This window comes from Anoplophora glabripennis, unplaced genomic scaffold (genome assembly GCF_000390285.2).
Source record: "Anoplophora glabripennis isolate ALB-LARVAE unplaced genomic scaffold, Agla_2.0 scaffold66, whole genome shotgun sequence".
Taxonomy (NCBI): domain Eukaryota; kingdom Metazoa; phylum Arthropoda; class Insecta; order Coleoptera; family Cerambycidae; genus Anoplophora; species Anoplophora glabripennis.
The window spans coordinates 239,480-251,591 of NW_019416742.1; positions in this window are offsets into that span (position 1 = coordinate 239,480).

A 12,112-nucleotide genomic window follows, 5' to 3' on the forward strand; every position below is an offset into this window, starting at 1 on the left:
TTACTGCAATTATAAAATTAATGTATTTGTGGTGACTTTTTGAGAAATGTCATTGTGAGAATTTCATTGTGATTTGTGAAATTAGGAGTAGGTACAGCGTAAAATATTTATTTTTCTTCTTGTAGAAGTAAATAATTGCACAGGCACACAGAAAAAAAGTCCAAACCCAAAAGACCCACATTCAATTTCCGAAGGAATTCGATGCGCTGAACCCTAATATGAGTCAAAACTGATTTTTTTCTTTTTCGTAAATTCTGTCTAAATACAGTGTGTCTCCGTAAACTTTTTATTGTTGATTTTTCGAGAAGAAGGTGTTCTTGATAAAAAGTTTTGCTTATATTGGGAAGCTATAGCAAAAAATTTCAAAATGTAAAATTTTCCCTAAGCAAAGTGCGTTTAATTTTAGTTTTCCTTTAAAACTAAATATTACAAAGTTGTTCGAGAACTCAACAAATGCTTAAATACGGGGTGTAATAAAAAAAGAAGAACATTTTCCTCAGAAGTAACTCTGAAAGTTTTCGAATTTTTGAAAAGAAATGTCAAGAAACCTAAACCGACGGTAGCCTGCAAACCAAATAAAAGTAGCTTTTCTAATTAAAAAATAAAAATAACAAATTAGAACTGGAATTACTAGTAACAACGAAGTAAGTCCTATTCAACTTGTAAACCTCCTAGTAATACAAATTTTTTAAACTTTTTCTAAATTCCTTGTACACAGACGAAATCATTTCTTCGTTTATGGTGGCAACAGCTTCCTGAATTTTTTGCTTAAGTAAATCAATGTTATCGTCAAAATCGTTTAAATACACTTTTTGCTTTAGGTATCCTCATAAGAAATAATCTAATGGGGATAAGTCGGCTGGTCGTGCAGGCCAAAGTATTGGTCCATAGTGTCGATCCACTTGTTCGGGAAGTGAACGTCAAGCCTGTTTCTCACTAGACGTGTAGAACGTGCAAGGCATTCGTCTTATTGAAATATTAGTTTTCTTCTGAATTCTAAATTTTCGCTATCTAGTTCCGCCAAAACAAAATTATAGAGAATTTCCAAATACGAATTTTGATTAATATTTTCTTCCAAAAAGTAAGGACCATTATTTTATGATTCATTATGTCACAGTAACATTTACATTTTTTAGTTTTTGACTATTAGTTATCATCAATTGAAAATTAGGATCTTTAGCCCAGTATCTACAATTTTGAGAGGAAATCTCCCTATTAATTTATGAATATTATAAATATTGTGATGAAAGAATTTGTTTTCAATCAGTTTCTCGCCCATTGTTAAACAAAACTTCAAATAACGACCATCATCTCCATCAAGCAAATTATAATTAAACACTGGTTTGAATGGATAAATTTTGTTGTATACAACAAAATATATATTATATTCTTTGAATAAGAGATCTGCTAATATCTATGTTTTCTGATCTTTTCCTGAGTGACATTTTTGAATTGTATTGTACAGAATCCATAACTACAACAGTAGTAGCATCATTATTATTGTATTATTTTTTTATATTTTTAATATTTACATCACCAGTGGAATCGAAGTTTATAATTAGCTTGCGAATTACTCTACGAGTTACAGTTACTTTTCATTAAAAATTTATATTGCATATTAATATGAAACATTACCGATTCCGTAACATTTTATAAGATAAATTCGTTGCCCCAGGTTTAGCATTATTAATAAAAATTATTCGGTGGTCAGTTAAATAATATGTTGATTTTGACAATGATAAGGAAATATTCAAGCTAATCATACATGATGTTAAAATAAGTTTTGCCAAACTTTAATAGCGTATTCTACCGATGAAAATAATCAGCTTTTGCCCTATAAAAATTTTTGATGGGAGGCTTCCCTACGGAGATACAGGGTGTTAACTGGCAAAAAATATTTAGTGATAAAATTTGGGGGCTGACATTTTTTTCGTAGGGACTATTTTTCATGGATAGCTTATTCCAAAATACGCTCCAGTGGCGTAGTTATTGGGAGAGGAGGGGACCTTTTTTGAAAAAAAATCTTACGCCACTGGTTTTATAAATAATTTTACACATACTTTACAAGAATACTTTATGCCACAAATTGATTGTACATTTAAAATTATTTAAAAATCTAGTGGCATACGATTTTTTTTCAAAAAAGTTCCCCAATTCCCCCAATAACTACGCCACTGGAGTGCAAAACTTATCAGTAACACCCTGTATAAAAGATAGTTAAAAATTGCGGCATCTATTTATTTGCAAAATGTGATTATTGCTCTTTTCTGACTAAACCCCGTATTTCATTTCATGAGTTCTGGAACAACTTTGTTAAATACAGTTTTTAACGAAAACAAAAATGAAAGGCACTCTGCTTAGGGAGAATTTCACATTTTGAAATTTGTTGGACGCTTGCCGATGACATCACAAGATAAGCAAAACTTTTTATCAAAAATAACTTTTTCTCGAAAAATCAACAATAAAAAAGTATAATTTTCATAGTATTTTGGCCAGTTCTCACCCAAATAGTGGTTTTTCTGAGAAGATCGAAGTCATGGTATTATTTTACTAATAGCATCGAGGTCAACTCCTCAAAATACAACAAAAATTATAAATTTGGACAAAATTTAGGAAAAAATCAGTTTTTACTCATATTTGAGCGTTTTCACCCAATTTCACTATTCTCCGAAATTCATCTTCGTCATGAATTTTTACTAAACTGAACACAATCAACGCATCGAATTCCATCGGATGTGACATGTGGATCTCTTGGGTCTGGATTTTTTTGTGTGCGTGTGTCATTGAACACTATTTGACTGGACAATTGTACATCAAGCTGACTGATAGAAACGTGGATTTTTTTTACGTTTTTATTTAATTACCTATTTATCTAGTGATGAATATATAGTTTTTACATGTAATTCTAACACCGACGTTTTGATTTTTTCTATTTTGATTGATATAAAGTATTAGCAAAATATTAAAGTAATCCAGGATATTTTTTATTTTCAAAATCCGTGCGATGGAAGATGATTAACAAATTTTAGAAATGGTGAGATTTTTCAATATCGAACAATGCGACTGTGTGTTATTCATGTCTATTAAGATGCTCTTTCAAAAGAGTGAATTATTTTAGACATTTTTTTATACAAAAAATCAATTAAGTATCTCAAGCTTCTCTACCAATGTCTATGTAGAAAGATTAAACAAGATAATCAAACGAGCTCTGCGTTTTTTATATATCTGATGACGAACCATTTTGGTGTTTAAAAACTAGTATTTAGAAACCATTTCTATTTTGTCACACTACAAATTAAAAAAAAAGTGATAAACTCTACGTCATACTTTTATAAATTTAATTCAAGAAGAACCATAAAGAAAACGCACACAGAATTCAGCCACTCCACTAATATATTTTCACATTTTAAGCATTGTGACCTCCTTTTAAAAAGTAGAATGAATCTGAATATTAATAGTTATTTACTTAATTAACTTAAACTTTTCAGAAAACTTTTTCTAAGGCGATGATATTAGTTGGTTAGTATAAATATTTTGAATATACTTAATAAATTATAACAGTTTATCAACATTTGAGAACACGCAATACAAAGAAAAATGAAGTGCAAAATTTCAGTTTTCAAAAAATCAACATGGATTCTTCTGACACAAGAGTTTATTTATCTATTTACATATTATATTTAGATATGGCATATACTTTCATTGACACGAACAAACTTATAATCTCATGCGCATTATATTCTCGGGCAAGAATTCTATTCCCTTCAAACACTCATGACCGAACAACTTTTTATGGATAGAATAACAGCGCAAGGCATAAAACGAGGCAATGAATGCACAGTAATTTCATAACAGGATTGCATTTAAACCGTTTAAGTGTAATTTAAAAATACCTGGGCAATTAACGTCAGATTTTTAAATAACTTTTCTCAGGTAGAATTACAATGTGGTGTTAGCATACCTGAACTTGTCAATAATAATAAGAACAGGCCAAGGTATATTTAAGAGGCGGTCGTTGCAAGTAAGGCGGAGCTTTACTCCTACAACCTCCCAACAAGCCGAGAACACCGACGGCTTGATTGATTTATTTTTAATACCCAAATATTATTTGCACTGCTGCCAACAGTGGCGTATCATCACACTCTTCGCATATAAAAAGTATTCAGTTTATATATTTAAAAAAATCTGATTTGAATTTAAAAAATGCATCTTTCAGTTTATTTAGAAATCGGAAAGATATGAACAATTGAAAATTAAGTTTTTGCATTGCTAGAAAACTTCTTGAGTAATATCATACTTGTCTGTCAAATTGAACAGAGGCTCTTTATTAAAGGAATTTCCAACGGGAACGTCATTATTTTAAAATGAAATAAAATAAACGCTTTTCATAATCAATTTTTTTTGTTTTATTCTCAGGATGAGTCGTTGAAAATCGAAAGAAAATAAATCAAACATAATTTCATAAATGCATCACCATTGATTTCAGGTAACCCTACACAAAGTAATTTAAAGAAGGTTTACAGGGTATTCTATAAGCTCTATGACAAACTTTGACAGATTGTAGATGGGTTAATTTCAAAAATTTTTTTTTATATGAATCCGAGATCAGATAAATAAAAATGATGGTTGCTATAACAATAATTATTATTTGTGTTTAAGTTTAAACAATAGTGTGCAAAACCGTACTTATCTTATCAACTTCGACGTCACCTGTTACATGAGTGTTGCACAATAATGAAAAAGTAATATTAACGGACAGTAGAAGGAAGCACAAAAAACAAGCGCTTAGGTAGGGAATTCTGGAAGGAAGCCTAGGGAGTTGAAGATAGGCAGTTGAAGTGAGAACAGCGCGGACTGAAAAGTAAGACGATCGGTGTAGGGTGAAAAATATAGAAGTAGTGAAAAATTAAGTGTTTAACCGGTATTAGTTAGCAGGTAATATGCTTTAAGTACTTTGTTGTTAATTGTTCTATGTACCCTTATGATTGTGATGATTATAGATGTTTCATGATAATAATTCTTTGTATGTTTAGCTTTCATTGTCTTATGCTCAGGGGCGTATATTTTTGTAAGGTAAAATTGTTACAATTGTTATTAAATATTGCTGATGTTAAAATATGTATACATTGTCGTGGCTGCCCAGATATTGCAATAACAACTCCTTTGTGTCACATTTAACTTGTTTTATCATGATTACGTTGTTCTTTGATTTCTTGTGCTCACTTTATGTCATACGCATGTAAGAGCTTTGTTGAATTTACTAACATTTTCGCCCATGATATTAAATACAAAAAAAGAATTGCTCTGTATTGCCTCCCGTATGCGACTCCAGTACCTTACCTATTTATTATTATTGTTATTATTGTTGTTGTTCTTCCGAAATCTCAACTATAGCTGGATTACCTCCCGTATGGGAGTCCAGTACATTACCTATTATTATTGTTATTATTATTGTTATTATTGTTGTTATTGTTGTTGTTATTGTTGTTGTTATTATTGTTGTTATTATTACCTTCCGGCCCTGCCGGCTAACTAACACCAAACCTCTTCAGTTTTACTTGGAAGTGTGTATGTCTAATTTGAGTGAGGTGACATTTAGTGACACATTAAATAAGTCAGGTCTTATTTATCATTAGCAAAGGATCTTAATTTATACCTTTTGTTAGCGGTTGTTTTGTATTTATATTTGGGTAGTTAGAGCAACGATCGTGGGTTTCTCTGCCATGCTCTTTCCCCACAGGAGCTCTAGGTGAGCCTGGCACTCTCATTTTATGTTAAATGGTTGTTAATGTTTTTGTTGTTCTTTCTATTTGTCACATGTTTAATTTGAAGACTGTTGTATGTAAATAATAAAGTTAGGTGTATTTACTCTACTTTTGTTTTATAAAATTAAACCATACATCCCCTCAAAAAAAGTTAGTAGTCAGCGCCTTCCGGTCAGTAAAAAACACACAACGTAGGTATTCCTTATGACGATCACATATTTTTGGCCACAACTACGTTTATATTTTTTTATCGAACCCTGGGTTGTTAAACTACAATAGTTAACATTTATTAACCAAATTAACAAATATCAAGACTATAAAAATTATTCAAAATGTCCACCCTCGGCTCGAATGCAAGCCTCACATCGGGTAGTGATTTCAACATGGTAGACAAACTGCTTCATACGTACCCATAAATAAAAGTCTAAAGGATTTAGATCTGGGGACGCGGTGGCGATGCTATGGACGATCATTGAACCAAGCACTTACTTGTCTCCCTGTGGTGGTGCACCATCGTGCTGATACCAAATATTTTAAACAATATTATTCCCTACGTCATTCCTACGTCATCAAATGAAATCAAAAAGGTCGTTTTCGAATAAATTTCTATACAGATCTGAATTTAAACGATAATTTAAAACATGTACAGGCCGTAAATTATTGTTGAAAATACTACCCCAAACGTTAACACTGAAACGTTGCTGAAATCGTCCAGATTATGTTCATTATGGTAATCCCATGCCGTTTAGAGTTTCATCAGACGCTTCATCAGACTACATGACAAGCGAAATGAATCCATCATTTTGTACATGATAGTGAAGTAACCAGCGACAAAATTCTAATCGCTGAAGAGCATCTCTAACATGTTACGCTTGTACATTTTGGCGATTTTGGATGTAACATTTTTATGTTCAATAGCCATACAAAATTCGGTGATAAATGAAGATTACTTGCTATACGCCGAACACTAATTGAAGTGTTGTCAATGACACCATATCTTCTTCATTTTATACATTCACTTGAGTAGGACGAATGGCCTTTTTTGGAGCGAGGTTTCCTTCTTTTCGAAGTCTACGAAATGATGCACTAAAGACTGTGTGGGCAGGTTGATGTCTATTTGAGTATCTTCGTCGGTATTCTTCTTATTTTTTCATTTGTAAATATATGCATTTTTTATTTAGCACTTTAACGCTAAGTGTCAAAAGGAATAAACATAATGACAAATAATAATTATTGTTTATATAATATCAATTTCATCTAAATTTGATCGTAAAAAAAATTGTTACCATTAAATAATTATTCGATCCTTATCACTATTCTAATTATGTATCCTATTTCGTTTTCAAAAACAGTACCACCATGCCATAAACCGTGCCATACAGTGATTTTCTGCTTGTGTATCACCTGTAGTTTATTTTCGTACCAAAAACGACAACTTTGTTGGACAAACACATACGAAGTAAGTTACATCCGAAAACATAATTTTATTGACCAAAATTGGAATCGGTTTCAAGTTACTCTTAAACCCATTCTTGACACTCACGATACATAATCTTATAAGGATGTAAACACAAGTCTCTTAATAAAATACGTCAAATTGTCGCTTTAAGAGTATGATGAATCATCGATAAATGTTCTCCACACATCTTGTACTCGACGTATTCCCATCGTGAATTCCTTTAAATTTTTTCAACAATTCGTCAAAGAGCCAGCACATTAGGTCGATTATGTGGACCACAGTCTTCATAACATGCATGTTGTGTATTCACAACAGAACGTGATATGTTCATAACATTTTTGAAATATATCAACATTCTTGAAACCTGTTTTTTGCCATCATGGTGAATTATCAAAATATACCAGACAAAAGTGACTTTATTTTAAAATGATATGGTTTTTAATGGATGACCAATTACAACATTGTAACCCAAAAATTGTATTACAAATGTCTAACAATGTTGTTTAGGATACATGTTTGTAAAACAGGTTATACACCATTGAAAAACTTATTCTGGAATTTTTGGAAATAATTGTTTTTACTCGCAAACAATTAAAAATCAATTAAGTATTAGTATTTGTTACACCATTGTATTATGCACATAATAGAAAGTTTTAACTTTATTTACAATAATTATTTGTACAAGTAAACTACACTCATTTTATCCCTGATGGTAGGATGCGCAGTGGCAAAGTAGTAGAATGAAGGAACGGAACCTTTATTATGGGTTACCTATTGCTTACACTTCCACGTCATTCTACACAACGGTCTTTTTTTGATTTGCGTACTAAAAAAATTTGCTCAGTTGTAGTAATATTTTCATTCATTGTAGCAATCCTGAGAAAATGTTATTATAAAAATGTTGTAATGGTGGTTATAAGAAAACTAGTTACAGGCTAATTATAAAAATAATTACTATGCGTCCTAACAGATAATAATACATTCCTCAAACAGCTTTGAACATGAAGTAATTATTACCAGTCAGGTTCTTTTTGGTCCCTTTTTTGTTGATTATGTTTTGCGTGTACATTTGATATGTATTTTGCTAAACAGTGAGAAATTCCCCAGGGTATCAAGGATTTGAAGGTAAGTACATTTTTTTTAATTGAAACAATTCACGATGCGGTGGAAATTATCGATAACTGCACTTTAGTTCTGATATTTATATGCATCTTATACTATAGTGGGCCATATTTAAACCTAACCTTTTTTGAAATAATTTCAATTTTATTTAAAAAGCATATCATGCTTTATAATTGTATTTATTTTTAAACATTTCAGCAACATTTTTGTAAAAATTTATAAATAAGGTAATAATAACGCGGATACAAAATAAGGAAAATGATTTGTCCTTTGTGCTAAACTACCCTCATTTTAAATCATTGAGAACGCATCTGAGGTCAGTTTTCACCAATGCGGTCATAGCATTTTCCTAGCCTAAAAATCGATGAAAATTGTATGCATTGAGGTTTTAATTACAATCAAGGAACTGATATCTAACTAAACAGACATATGCCAACGACCTTATATGTATGCAAAAACTAAAGATGTCATAAACTTTTTTTTTCATTTTATTCGTTTTTTGAGATGTAGTTTTATGAAAAAATATATATACTTAAAAATTATACACTTTTAATTTTTTGAGCTTTTTAATTTTTAAACCAAAAAAGTGCATTTAGAAAAAGAGTAGGTAAGGTTTTTTTTCTTCGAAAAAATCTCAAAAAAATCGTCTTTCAATATACAAATTTATGAGACATGTTCTAGAGAGGGATCTTTTTATATTTTATTTTTTTCGAATTAAAACATTTTTTTGTATTTTATTTTCTTACAGAAAATATACGCTATTAAACCAAATTTTATTATAGAATGAAATCTAGTTACTAAAAATACCATATTTTTCAAAACTACTACTATTAATATTTATATTAAATATCTAAATTATTATTAACTAAATATTCCGTTTTTTTATCTCAATATTAAAAAGTTTGTTTTGCATAAAACAATAATACTTGTTATATTTTTGAGCATTTGTATTTAGTAAAAACATTTATACATAGATAGGTTAACGACAAAATAAAAAAATCATTTTCTTGAACACTTGACGGATTTTATTTTCTGTATTATCCCATTAAATATTCCCGTCAGTGGTCCAAGGGCCACTTTAAAGGATTTGGCTTCTGTAGTTATTAATTCTCTTGACGACAACATTGATACGACAATATTAAAATTTATTATAATATTATTTTCGTTATTTAAATCAAGTGAACATAACACCGATGACTCATTTTTTTACTATGTATATAAAAATTTATTTGAGAATTTTTCGAAGAAATAAATCACTACAAATTGAAAAAGCACTTTTTTGGTTTAAAAATAAATGAAAACTCAAATAATTAAAAAGGTATTATTTTTATTTTTTTTTTATAAAACTACATCTCAGAACGGACAAAATGAAAAAAAGTTTATGATTTTAGTTTTTGTCAAGGCACCTATTTGAAAATTTTTTACCCAAAATATTCAAATGCTCATAATTTCTTGATGGGTTGAAATAAAAATTTGAAAAAATTCATGAAAGCTCCTCTAAATGGGTGCTAAAAAATAATACCAAATAATCAGGAAAATTAAAAATGGTCGGGTCATGACCTCAGTCATTTGGCATGTAATGGCCCATTTATACCCGTAATCTGAATTTAGTTTTCGCCGATTAGGTCATAGCCTATTATTACTAACATCAAAAATTTACTTGGAATTCGTTCCTCGAAATTGCACATTTGGAACTGAAAACTTGTTTTTATTTTTTCAAAACTGTATACAATTTCACATACATATGATGAAGCCTATCCAATCTACTTTACTTAACCCTACAAAATCTAATATAATAACAATTAAAAAACAGTATTAAAAACTAATTGTCAATAACAAAACTAGAAAATCGATTAAAAAAGGTAAATGAAATTAGTTAAACTATGAAAATCAAACACAAAAATTGATCACAGCAAGAAGGCAAATGTCACTACATTTTGAGAAAACGTAGTTTACACAATTATCTAAATTTAGCAAGCTTCCTTAATTTATTATCTAAACAGTTACAGATTATGACAAGGTTACAAGAAACCGATCTACGAAACATGGATGTTCGATCCTTACTTGCGGTAATGAAAGCAAGCCAGCAGACCGTACATTAACAGAGTGAAAATTTCGTCAAAAAATTAATTTTGTCGGAGGCATGAGGGTTCAGAGGTACCTATTTATAATTTTGTGAATAAAAACAGACATGTGATATTTATAAGGATTATCCAAATTTAACCAAACGATATATACAACGAACCAACATAAATTTTGAATTTTTTGTTTTACTGTCTAATCAAGGAAAATAAACAATTGTTCCACAATTCAATGATGGAAGTACAATGAGTTTTTTGCGAACTTTGAAATTTTAAATTCTAAATCTAAACTTATAGCTTTCACCACCTTTAAAAATTGTTCATAATAATTCTAGAACAGAAGTAGATGGTCTTGTGTTTATATTTTAATTATTATCAATTTGTCAGTTTTTTGAGATATTATTTAAATTACAAACAGATCTTATATTTTCTGATTGAAAATAGTAAGACATGCATTTCACTATATTTGTGTAAAATAAAAAATATCTGCTGTATATATCAAAACAATACCAGCCCTAAAGCAGATTTTTTAGAAATATTAAAAGTTATAGGGGCAATATCTGAAAATTTATTTTTAAATAAAACTGTCTATCGTTGGTTAAGTAACAATAGTATTACAGTTTAGTACATAAAAGGGAATGATCGAGAATATTGAATGCTTTAGAAAGGTCAAGCGAAACTAATGTTGTAATATTAAAAAAAAAACAAAAAAATATTTAAAACATTTGTTAAAATTACTGTAGTGCTGTGATGGCATCGAATCTGAATCAATTTTTGGTCCACCATGTATAATCAAAATAGTTACAAAACGTTAACAATGCCGTTTCTCATGTCGCGTCTTAACGACGATTCAAAAACGACAGTTTTCCTTTAATAAAGAAACGTACGAACCTTTGTTGCGTTTAAAGAGGTTATGCCTCAATATTTTTTAACTCACTGAAGAAGATTTTCAATCCTTTTTCCTGTGATAACTTTAGAGATATGCTAGTAATTACGTACACATCTACTGTGACAGCAAAAGTTGGCCATCAGGTTAATGTCGTATCTTCTTTGATATATATCTTTATATCTTAGTGCAGACGTTGTTCCTCACTACAATTAAGAATTTGAAAATATAGGTTATGAAGCTTTAAACCCATCAAATTACGGTTTTGAATCATCCATCCCATCCATCCCATCAAATCCACTTTTTTGTGTCTTTACTCTTGTGGTTACCTAGAAGTTCTCAAAAACACCTTGAAGGCTAAGGCATACTGCCTTTGGTTGGTTATTATTGAGGTAAAGATCTGGTCTTTTCCTATTTAAGAATAAATATAATCGCGAAAATTGGATTCAGATTTGTATCCAACACATTGGACAATACGGTATTTGGCTTCTGTTTAATGTGTTTCGAACCTCAAATTGTACAGTGTCACTGATTTTAGTCGTTTTTTGACGTTAGAGAAAACCATGAATTGTTTGTTGAAAACTAACTTCAAATTCGTGTTCAAACAAATCACTTTTGTTGCCTTAGGATGTGTGTGGAGGTGGAAGGTGTCCATATTGAAAATGTATTTTGGTAGTTTCCTTTCTTTTAAATATATTTTTTTAACTTTTAACTTATTCTTGTTTTGTTTTTCTATTTTGTGTTATGTGTAAAGTGAGTTTAGCGGACAGTAAAATTTTCTCGGATCTTATTTTAAAAA